At 36.9% G+C, this 12690-nt stretch overlaps 1 protein-coding gene and 1 long non-coding RNA gene across 2 annotated transcripts in view; both read right to left on the bottom strand.

The window, feature by feature from the left end:
* Nucleotides 1–12690, bottom strand: part of LOC127504122 (uncharacterized) — a 1137365-nt gene that overhangs the window by 286818 nt on the left and 837857 nt on the right. The window lies entirely within an intron of this gene.
* The window catches only part of gabra3 (gamma-aminobutyric acid type A receptor subunit alpha3), a 222200-nt gene that overhangs the window by 28630 nt on the left and 180880 nt on the right, over nt 1–12690 (bottom strand). The window lies entirely within an intron of this gene.

Here is a 12690-nt window from a genome sequence, read left to right as displayed (position 1 = left end):
TTCATCCTTGTTCTCAGTGAATCCATATTTAATGTTGTCTGGGTTGTATTTTCTTTTACAGTGTGTAGTTTTGTTTATGGTTATATATGAGAAGCGTTCTTTTCTCCTTTTTAAAAGTTAATTTAATTTAATTTTTTCCTGTCTTACAAGTGCAGAAAATATGCCCTAAATATGGTTACGTTATATAATTTGTTCCCCTGCTATGTCCCTAATAGGTCTGTGTCATATTTTTGGATCAGGACTCACTTGCTGAGAACCAATGTGTTTAAAAGAATAGTTATCATTTACTTCTCGTTTAATTCAAAGCTTGTTTGAAATAATTTTTATGTAACCAAAAAAAAAAACAAACTGTTTTTCTATACATTGAAATTCAAATCAAGTTTGTAATTTGTCAAGCTCAAACACTGTAAAAGCAGTCCATATAACTTCTGAAAACTTCTGAAGAATGATGATTTCTGAAGTCACATAATACCTTTGTGTTAGAAAAAGAAACATAAGTCATCACTGAAAATCTCCCCTTCTGCCATTGCTATCAAATCTCATTCACACTTAAAGTTCAAAACAGGGGTTTAACTCCGTAATCTGTACATACATTTGTGATAGCCTCAATCCCCTTTAAAACTAATATGAAAACGGCGGCAGGCTTCTCCATGTTTTTTTCTCATTATTCAGTGTGTTCACTCCGCAGTGGTGCAGTGCCACCAACGTCAGAAGCAGAGGAAAAGGTGTGTGCATTTATTGATTGATTGTCATGACATCTAAATCTGTGCGGTTCTTTGTCAGTTTACATAATATGATGCGGGAGCCATACAAGACGGTTTCCCATCCACTGTACTGTAAATTTCATCCTGTTCACACCTCATCACACTACAGTTGTTTTTCCTAGCACTTCACACACATGAATAGGCTACTGTAGAAAATGACAATGCCTTTTTCATTTGAAATTTCATATTTAATTTTAGATGTGGCTGTCACGTGTATGTTCTGTTTTGATTTAGTTTTCATTGTGTTCTGTGTTTCTGTTTGCTGTTAGTTTGTTGATTGGTTCTGTTCTCCTCTGTTCCCTGCCTGTTTGTCTCCTAGATTACTGATTGATTAGAGTACTCTTTTCATGTGTGTCTAGTTGGTTTCTCCCTATGTTTGCTCTGTGCATTTAAGCCCCCAGTTTCAATTAGTTCCCTGTTCTGCATCAGCGCTGCCAATTTAGCAATTTTGTCGCTAGATTTAGCGACTTCCCCGTCCTTTTTGATACTTTTTTCAAAAGCCTAGCGACAAATCTAGCAACTTCTTGGACAAACCTTATGTAGATTGCGGAAGCGGGTTCGAGTCCCGCTTAGAGTAGGCGGTTCGAACAGGAGGGGTTACATTAAGTATTATTGTTTTAATTAGACAATAGAAATTTTATAATTATAATAAAAAATAACTATTTTTTGAGTTATACAAGGCATATTTGTTAAATGAAAAACGATGAACGGAAATTAATTACATTTAAAACAAGCTATCATGTAATTTCATAAACTTCCGGTTAAAGCCCATCCATTTCCGGATTTATCCAAATACAGATTGTTACAGATAGAGATACTGGCTCTGCTGCACACCCCCAGTTACTACCGTACCTCGAGCAGAGCTCAAAGTTACATTTCATGATAATGTAATAGATGTTTTGAGACCAGACCACAACATGCGTCTTTACAGCTGTGATTAGAAAGTGAGCTGAACATTTGAGAGTATTTCAAGGACAGATGCATTCATGATATATACCACTTTATTTTGTAAAGTGTTTTAGTTGATTTCACCTCCAAATGAAAGCTCTCAGCACTGGGATGTATGCCAATGCGCAAAGTGTCCTAGGGTAAAAAGACACATCCTTATAAGAGATGGGAGCTTTTAAAAGGAAGGCGAGTAAACACTCCCTATAGGAAATGTGTTACTCTGAAACCACAATAACATTCATAAGAATGTTACGAGAATGTTATCTATTTTCAGTGTCTTTACTTCCAGGTTTTTTTTTTTTTTTTTACTCTTTGCATAATGTACACAACTTCATTCTACACATCAAACATTGTTTTTAACATGTATGCTTTCATCATTGAAAAAATGCAGACAACACAACAATGTTTTGAGATTTGAAATAATGAAATAAAGTGTTCACTTATCTAAGAAGAATTTCAGAGGACCTGTGACAGCATGCTGTTAGACAGAACATGTACTTTCATTCTTCCAATGATGTGGATGGAACACTGCTACTGACATTGTTTTTAATATTTTTTTATTATTATTTTTTTTACTGTCTTTTTTACTATTCAGCAGCACTGCTACTAAAACTACTTTGTAAAATATGTAGATGGCCAGTGCTGACTTGTGAGTCAGACTTATGAGTCAGGTCATTTTAGTGAATCAGAAACACTTCGGAGCGAACACTAAATTGATTTGACTCATTTACTACACTGCAAGTCATTAATTTCATTCACTAAAATGAACATGGCTATATGTTAAATCACTCACAACACACCCGCAAAGTGTGCACACAGTTTCTTAGATTGTACAAGAAAATTAGTTGTCTGTATTTGGAATCTTAGTAGAGGCAAAGACTTTAGATGTAGCAAGACGGTTCACTCATATTAGTAATGAATGGGAGAAACTGCAACGCACAATATGGCGGAATACGTCCCGCCTTCTAAGTAAAAGAGCCAATCGGCTGTTCGAAGCTTCGGTTCCCATAGAAAGCCGAGACTCGCGCTTAGGACTGCACATGCACATTGGCTCTTCTAGCTTGAAAAATACGCTTTTTTAACACTATTTGAGCGTAAGAAACAGCATTTATGGGACAGTTCATGTCAGATTTTGTTGCTGAATTGAAATATGTTATTTAATTGTGAGTTCGCCAAGCAGTTTTTGAGATTTCAGGATTCCCCGATTCAAATAGATAGGACTTAGTCTTGGATGCCTGAAACAGCTGCCCAGAGGCGTTGCAAATATGGCCGCAGAGTGAACAGACTTTCCTTGAAAAGGGCCTTTGGTAGAGGTCATAATGTGTACGTGAATTTCTGATTTGAAGCAGACCCGGCTGCTTTAGCCCAGTCCGTCCTCCTGAAATATTGTTAGTGAGTGGCAGCTCATCTCAATATTGAATGGACACCCCTACAAAGTTCCATCAGCAGCTTCTCCCTGTCTTCCCCGTATGTGCGAAGCTCATGAAACACTGCTGGGGGAGATCAACTCAACTCAGTCTTGTGGGTCTTGAAGTTAATGACATGGTTGCCCTTGACATGAGTGTCCCCGCTGTGGCTCAATCTATCGAGTCTCCCTGACAGTGAGAAGCACGGTATCAGGAGATCATGTGACCCAGTGACAGCAATGGCGGTCTGTTCTGTTGCTCCCTGACTCAGTATCCTTAATCCATCTGTTCTCAGTAAAACCTGTAATTTGTATTTCTGCTGACAGTGTAACAAGTGGAGATGGCAACAGTCAATTAACGTGGGCTTCCCGGACAAAAAGCGAGTTAAAGATCCTAATTGTGCCCTTGAGAGGGAACTTCGCACCATTGTAGCTGATGAGCTAAAGATGCATCTTAGCTTCGTTAGGGAACTGTTTATGGAATAATTTGTCCTGTTTGCGTATAGACTTCTAGGAGTGCTAGAAGAAGAATGTTCAGCTGATAAGAAATAACTTCAACAACATGCAGACAGCTCTCTGTAATGCAAAATAACCTACCATGGAGGTTAAGTTGGCAGTGGACTCCCTTCCAGAGAAATTGGTGAGAATCAAAGACAAAAGCCACCATTTTAATATCAGTCTAGTGAGGCTTAAAGATGGTGTAGAAGGTTTATACAGAACAATCTCCCCAATGGATTCCTTCTCTTGCTGGCAAGGTAATGGAGATTGAAAGAGCTCACCATATATATTGTTACAGTCTCCAGCTCCACCAGAAGGCACTCCACCCCCAGACTACTGATACTCTATTAAGGACTTCATTACCCAAAACTCTCTTCCCGGTCTAATCATCCATGATTGTTTACAGCTGTTGCTCATTAGCTCATTACTTCTTCCTATATAGCCTGGTTTTCTCAGTCATTCTTTGCGAAGTCTTGTATGTGTCAGTACTGCATTTGTGAGTGCTCAATTAGTTTCCTGTTCCTTGGTTTTGATCCTGTTTGCCTGTTGCCTGTTTGCCTGTCTCCTGGACTTGTGTTATTATCTGTGGTTTTGACCTATTGCCTGTTTTATGGATTATGATTCTGGATTGCCCCAATAAACTACTGCATTTGGATCCTCAACCTTCGCGTACATGTCATATGTCGGTGAGCACTCTAAACCTTGCCCTTGTACATTCATCTTCCAGTTGTCACATTATCAAAATCGGAATACGATCCTGAATGGAGCCCTAGCTGCAGGACAAACCCTTTATATGGGATTTTTGCTGCTTTTCTTCCCAGATTACAGCACCCAAACTGCGTCTAAAAGGAGAGTGATGGCATTGGCGAGAAAGAAGCTAACTCAGTTGGGACGTTTTTCATATTTTCGTAAAAAGCGTAGGGAGAGGGAAATTGAATTAGAAAAACAAATGGTAACACTTTATTTTAGGGTCTTTTAACTAGTTGCTTATTAGCATGCATATTACTAGGATATTGGCTGTTTATTAGTAATTATTAAGCACATATTAATGTCTTATTCTGCATGACCTTATTCTACATTCTTAATCCTACCTAATACCTAAAATTAACAACTAACTTACTAACTATTAATAAGCAGTAAATTATGAGTTTATTGAGGGAAAAGTTGTTCCCTATACTAAAGTGTTACCAAACAAATTAGTCTACTAGAGAAGGACTTAAAGGGTTAGTTCACCCAAAAATGAAAATAATGTCATTTATTACTCACCCTCATGTCGTTCTACAGCCGTAAGACCTTCGTTCATCTTTGGAACACAAATTAAGATATTTTCGATCTACAGCCGTAAGACCTTCGTAAATCCAATGGCTCAGTGAGGCCTCTATTGAGAGCAAAGCCATTCAAACTCTCAAGGTCCATAAAGGTACTAAAAACATATTTGAAACAGTCAAACAATCTTAATATTATAAAGTGACAAGAATACTTTTTGTGCACCAAAAAAAAACAAAATATAGACTTTTCAACAATATCTATATGGGACGATTTCAAAACACTGCTTCAGAGCTTTACGAATCAAATCAGTGGATCGGAGCGCCAAAGTCACGTGATTTCATCAGTTTAGTCGTTTGATAGGAGATATGAATCACTAATTTGAAACAAAAGATTCATAAAGCTCAGAAGCTTCATGAAGCATTGTTTTGAAATCGGCCCATATAGATATTGTTGAAAAGTCGTTATTTTTTTTATTTTTTTTGGTGCACAAAAAGTATTCTTGTTGCTTTATAATATTAAGATAGAACCACTGTACTCACATGAACTGATTCAAATATGTTTTTAGTACCTTTATGGACCTTGAGAGTTTGAATGACTTTGCTCTCAATGGAGGCCTCACTGAGCCATCGGATTTCATCAACAATATCTTAATTTGTTCCGAAGATGAACGAAGGTCTTACGGCTGTAGAACGACATGAGGGTGAGTAATAAATGACATTATTTTCATTTTTGGGTGAACTAATCCTTTAAAGGTAAATGTTGTGAGACAAATGCTAAAGAAGTAAAGGTTCTTAAATCAGAATTAAAATCTGTTTGCATCGAGCTGAATTCATCATGCATCATACTAGACAATCATATTACTTTGAAGGAGAACAACCTTTTAAGCTGCTGGCTCTAAAGGTAAAAGGATAGTGAATCCAAAGCAGACATTAGGCATGAGGGTTCAGTATATATTCAACCTAAGGATATAAATATTTGAATCCTATTATCGACATATACTTCAGAATCCAGAACAAATCCATCTAATTTTGCTTCATTACTTAAGCATTTAAATCAGGGGTGTACAAATCGATTTGATTCATGATTCATAGGTGTTTGATTCGATTCAAGAACGATTTTTGCAAATTCAGAACGATTCACATTAAAATTCGATGTGATTCGATTAATTCAATTCGATTCTGCATTTTTATATGCATTCATTAGGGTTATTGAAATGCTTCCCCCAATGTGTCTTAGTCAGGGTGTGAATTACACAGCAGCCTTCAGGAGGTCAGAGAGTGGGGGCAAAAAACAATCTTTTGTCCATGTTAGTTCATGTTAACTAGTGCAGGACAGTGTTAATAGCTACACAAACTTATTAAAGTGTTCCAGGTACATTAAACATATGCTTACATGGAGAGACTACCCTAGAATATCATACACTTTCCCAACTAATCCTAAACTAACTTTTCTTAACGGAATAGTTATAAAAGCCCTCTTTGTTCTCTTTATACGGAGCATATTATTATTTTATGATGATTCAGAAAGAAAACGCGCTGGGTGTCTGCTGTTGCTATAGTAATGAACACAACTTTAATGTAGTAGTTGGCGATGTCACTTTGCAAAGAAAGTACATTAATCATTTGTTTTCATTCATCACATGGGTTCCTCTGTTTTCCCACCACTCATAAGTTCCCATGGACACTAATCATCACAGCTGTTCGTCTTTCAGTTAATCACCATGTGCATATTAGTTCCTCACCATCACTCAGTGTTTGTCCGGTCTCGTTTGCGTTAGCACTTGTTTGTATTCTTGCCTGTTGGATTGTCATTAAACTCTGCATTTGAACTTATCCTGATCTTCATCATCTGTCTATCTGAACATTGCTGACACGTGTAAACAGCCCCTAAGACCTTGATTAGCTGGTTCATGTGTGTTTAATTAGGGTTGGAGCTGAACTCTACAGGACAGTGGCCCTCCAGGAGCAGGATTGGACACCCCTGATTAAAATCTTCCTAAGCTAAAAGATTCTCAGCGTGATATTTTGGTCAGCCCTCTGACAACTGAGGAACAAAAACTTGCCCTTGGATTTCATGATTAGTAATAAAGCCCTAGGGTTAGATGAGATTACTCTGGAGATATTGAGGACTCTATGGGACATAGTGGTACTCGTGTTATTTAATTCTCTTAATTTTACTTTAGAAAAAAGGTGCTTTGCACAGGGACCAAAATGCAGCTTTAATAACTCTAAAGAAAGCAAAGGGTCCACTTGAATGTTCCAGTTCCATTAGCCTTCTATTCACAGATGCAAGGCTTAAAGCAAAAGTCTTAGCCTTAAGATTAGATTGTGTGTAGGAGACTTGATCAGTTATGACTGGTCAGGTTTTTCTTCACTCGCTGTGGACAATCTACATAGGCTCCTTTATATTATCCAACAGCTTCCTCTGCAGAGAAATCATTCAATAGAATTGAATGGAAATTTTGGTGGTCCATTTTGGAGAGTTATTAAATAACCTTAAAAGAAAGTCTGACCCTTTTTGTCATCTGTGTAGCAGCACAAGTCCAGGTACATATATGCATATGTTTTGGGGCTGTTCTCAGATTGAGCCCTTCTGGTGCCTCTCACAATTCAAAGGGTGCAATATCACACTTGTCTCAGATTACAGGCTCTTATGACATCAGCTATTCAGGCTTTGCTCCTGGGCCTACTGAGAATGAGGGCACTTATGAAGTGGTTTTTATCTCTTCATCTCAGCCCTCTACGTGATCTCTGTCACTTAGTCAGTGACGCACATACGCAACAGCCCTGCGCCACTAGAGAAACACAAGTTTTATGCTCATGCGGCTCTTCTCGGGCAATCATGTAGCAGAAGGTGGTAATGACAGATATGTCCTTAACAGGGTAGAGAGCCACCCAGGAGGGCAGAACAGAGAACGGTGGTGGTCAAACAAACTCAGTCAGCCCACATAAATTATTTAGAGCTGTGGAAGGCTCTAAGACATTTTCTGATACGCTGATACGCTGTGACAATACCATAGCTATAACACATATCAGTCGCCAAGGGGGAATGCTCTCCTCCAAGTTTTATGCTCTAGCTCACACACTGCTAGTATATGCAGACTGCATATATATGCCCCTCTCTCATGCTGATTGGGCAGATTATCTGAACGTGCTGCTCCCGAATTTTAATAAAACATCATTTATAGTTGAATTGAACTCATTTCATATTTGATGATCCTTACAGTTATTGAATGAAACTGAATCAACACTGAACTGACCTTAGCTGAACAATGACACTATTTTCTTTTTAGAGCTGTTTCACAGCAGAATTAAACTCTGCTTACATCATTGAATCAATAGTTTTTTCCATGTAAAGCTGCTTTGCAAACTGTATTGTAAAAAGCGTTATATAAATAAAGGTGACGACTTACTGAGGAAAGGGAGCGCGTGCAGGTCCCTTTATGCACTCAAATAAGGGGCGGTCCCTTACCTGGCATTGGATCTTCTTTCTTTCAGACAAACACAATTGGATATATATTTAAAAATACCCTGGGGGGGAGGGGGTTATTTTGAAACCCAAAATAAATGCATCCATCCATCACAAAAGTAATCCACACAGCTCCAGGGGGTTAAGAAAGGCCTTCTGAAGCGAAACGATGGGAAAAATATCCATATTTAAAACTTTATGAAGTAAAATAACTAGCTTTCGCCAGATGACCGTACGCATACTGAGTAATGAGTAACCCCTGACGCGATGTATGACGCAGGATGTAGGAGTATCGTAAGCTTAGACGCCTCTCGCGGTTCAAACAAATAGATCTGGGCAACAAACTCAAGCTCCTTTTCTCGTATATTGAAATCCTCTGACATTCCTCTTTAAAATTTCTCATTTTAGACTTCTAATTTGTGACCTGTGTTTTGTTTCTATCCTCTATCCTCTGCGCATTCATCATTACATCATAACTCATTACTCTTCTGCCACAAATCGTTGCGTACAGCCATCTGCCTTAAGTTATTTTACTTTATAAAGTTTTAAACATGGATATTTTCCTTACAAAACCCCCATTGCTTCACTTCAGAAGGCCTTTATTAACCCCCTGAGCCGTATGGATTATTTTTTATGATTGATGGATGCATTTTTTTGGGCTTCAAAAAATGTCCCTGTTGACTGCCATTATAATGCTTAGGAGAGCCAGGATATTTTTAAATATATCTCGGATTGTGTTTGTCTGAAAGAAGATAGTCATATACACCTAGGAAGGATTGAGGGTGAGTAAATCTTGGGATAATTTTCATTTTTGGGTGAATTATCCCTTTAATGGTGAAAACAAAAATAAATAAAGAAAGAAATAAATAGAAAGAGAAAATGATTCTGAATAGACGGAAATCAAAGCAGATATATGTAACCATCCTGCTTGTTGTGTTACCTCCAGCCCACTGGCTGAGAAAAGAATGCACACAGAAGACACTGATATAATATTACCAGAGGGCTGCAGTGCAATAAAACTATATAAGAGTACTACATAAATAAAACATAGCTATATAATGTGTACTATATGGTGTGTTATTGTGAATGGGTACTATTCAAATGAATACTGAGTGCTGTTTGCTCCCATAAACGTCAGTGGCTGACAATTAAATTGAAATCTATGGCTGATGAGGAGCTGTAGAAAGTGTCAGAAAGTCGAATGGCAGAGAAGATTCTCATTAAACTTTTCATTAAGCATTATCTCCATCTGGAAATGGAGTGAAAAGCATTGCGACCATTAGAAAGAATGTCACACAAGTTCCTATTGTCTCTGCAGAGACAGACGCCTATTACGTGCAGCGTGTATCGAAGCCATAATTTAAACATTACACTGTGGAGCTGTGAAGAAAATGACATAACAGGATTATCTGTGTGAAATGTCAGGATGGACCCATCAGAGAAGATCTGAGAAACTGGAAGCTATCCAGGAAATAAGAGAACGAATATCAGCTTCAAAATGAGATTATGCATCAGCCTATAAATACGGACAAAGGATTTGCTTTTTATTGCGGTGGATGAGATGTTTTCTTTGAATAATTTGGACAGTGGATCAAAAAAGATACTGTATGCGCTCCAAAAGAAAAGATAACCAGTCTGTTCTCTGGTGCGTAAATCAAGAAAAGCTTGATCAACCAAAAAAACAAAATTGTCCGCACACTGAAAAACATTAAATTAGACCAAAGCAAGGGTCTATCACAAAAATGACTTTAATTTAACATCTGCAAAGTGAAAAAAGTGCAAAAAAATTTGAAAAGTGTCTTTAAAAACAGACCAAAGAGCAGACGTTTCAGCTCATGCTTTCTTCAGTGCTCATGGAACAAACAGCAACACCACTCCACTGTAGACACAATTACAAATTGTTAAGAGTTGAGCTCAATCAATAGGTGGCAAGTGATTACAAAAAAAACAAAAAAAAAAAACAAAGAAGAAGAAGAAAAATTAAAAATAACGAGGGGAAAATTTGAAAAAAAAGGGGAAAATGAAAAAAAAAAAAAAAAAAAAAAAAAAAAAAATATATATATATATATATATATATATACAAACAACATGCAAGATCCATCTCTTTATTCAATCCAGTAGGGGTTAACGATTTCAGCTCAAAAAGCCTCTCTTTGTAATAGTTGTGTGGCAGAACCCTCTCAATGCCCAGGAACTTGAGATCAGAGAGGGAATGCTTAGCGGACTCAAAATGGCGAAAAACTGGAGAAGTGTAATCTTGTCTCCTAATGGCACTCATATGTTCTATAATTCTGGTGCGCAATGCACATTTCATTTTTCCAATGTACAGTAGGGGACAGAGACATATTATTATGAATATCACATGTGTAGTGAGTCTAAAAGGGTTATCCAAGGGAGAGGATTTCAAATGGCAGTTTGGCTTCAATGACCCCTATATATATATATATATATATATATATATATGTATATATATGTTTGTGTGTGTGTGTTTAGTGCTCAGGATATACAGTTGCAAGAAAAAGTATGTGAACCACTTGCAGAATCTGTGAAAATGTGCAAAATTTTAACAAAATAAGACAGATTATACAAAATGCATGTTATTTTTTATTTAGTACTGTCCTGAGTAAGATATTTTACATAAAAGATGTTTACATATAATCCATAAGACAAAAAAATAGCTGAATTTATTAAAATGACCCAGTTCAAAAGTTTGTGAACCATTGATTCTTAATACTGTGTGTGGTTACCTGGATGATCTACGACTGTTTTTTTGTTTTGTGATGATTCTTCATGAGTCTCTTGTTTGTCCTGAGCAGTTAAACTGAGCTCTGTTCTTCAGAAAAAATCTCCAGGTCCTGCAGATTCTTCAGTTTTCCAGCATGTTTTGCATATTTGAACCCTTTCCAGCAGTGACTGAATGATTTTGAGATCCATCTTTTCACATGGAGGACAACTGAGGGACTCGAACACAACTATTAAAAAAGGTATAAACATTCACTGATGCTTCAGAAGGAAACACGATGCATTAAGAGTCGGGGGGTGAAAACTTTTGAACAGGATGAAGAGGTCCAAATTTTTATTATTTCGCTTGAATATCATTTTTTTTCATTTAGTACTGCCCTTCGGAAGCAACAAAAAATACTTGCATGTTTCCCGGAAGACAAATTAAATACAATTTACCTTGATCTTCAAATTCCAAATGTTTTCACCCCCCGTCTATTAATGCATCATGTTTTTTTCTGAAGCATCAGTGAATGTTTGAACCTTTTTTAATAGTTGTGTTTGAGTCCCTCAGTTGTCCTCAGTGTGAAAAGACGGATCTCAAAATCATACAGTCACTGCTGGAAAGGGTTCAAATATGCAAAACATGCTGGAAAACTGAAGAATCTGCAGGACCTGGAGATTTTTTCTGAAGAACAGAGCTCAGTTTAACTGCTCAGAACAAACAAGAGACTCATGAACAACCATCACAAAACAAAAAGACAGTCGTGGATCATCCAGGTAACCTCACACAGTATTAAGAATCAATGGTTCACATACTTATGAATGGGGTTATTTTAATAAATTCAGCTATATATATATGGAAGCCCGTATGGAAGTATGGAAGCCCGATTCCGCAACTAAATAAAAAAATAAAAACAGTAATTGCGACTTTTTATCTCAGAATTCTGACTTTTTTTCCTCACAATTCTGACTTTATATCTTGCAATTGTGAGAAAAAAAAGTCAGAATTCTGAGATATAAACTCACAATTGCGTGATATAGTCACAATTCTGACTTTTTTTTCTCGCAATTCTGACTTTTTTTTTCTCACAATTGCGAGTTATAAAGTCAGAATTCTGAGATATAAACTCGCAATTGTGTGAAACTTTTTTTCTCAGAATTGTGACTTTTTTCTCACAATTGCGAGTTTATATCTCAGAATTGTGACTTTATAACTCGCAATTGTGAAAAAAAAAGTCGCAATTACTGTTTATATTTTTTTATTTAGTGGCGGAAACGGGCTTTCATAAGAAAGCGTTTAAAAAAGTGTTGTCAACTTTGACATTGTTGTCATTGTTGTCAACTTTTCTTTCAGCTTCTTTGGAAATAAATGGGTTCATATGATCATATGAAAAATAAAATTGTTCTCCCATGGCATAATTGGAACCTAAAGGGTTCTCTTATGGCATTATTTAAACAAAACAGAGCTCTTCTGAAAAAAAAAAAAAAAAAAAAAAAATTCCCATATGGAATCACATGAACCAACAAAAGTTCTCTTATGGCATCACAGGAACCTAAACAGACTTTTGTATGGACAGCACAGGAACTACAAAGTAACTCCTATGGCAAAATAAA

Source organism: Ctenopharyngodon idella, chromosome 21, assembly GCF_019924925.1.
Source record: "Ctenopharyngodon idella isolate HZGC_01 chromosome 21, HZGC01, whole genome shotgun sequence".
Lineage (NCBI taxonomy): Eukaryota > Metazoa > Chordata > Actinopteri > Cypriniformes > Xenocyprididae > Ctenopharyngodon > Ctenopharyngodon idella.
The sequence above is the reverse complement of the archived record's forward strand: the minus strand, read 5'-3'. Positions and strand labels throughout refer to the sequence as shown.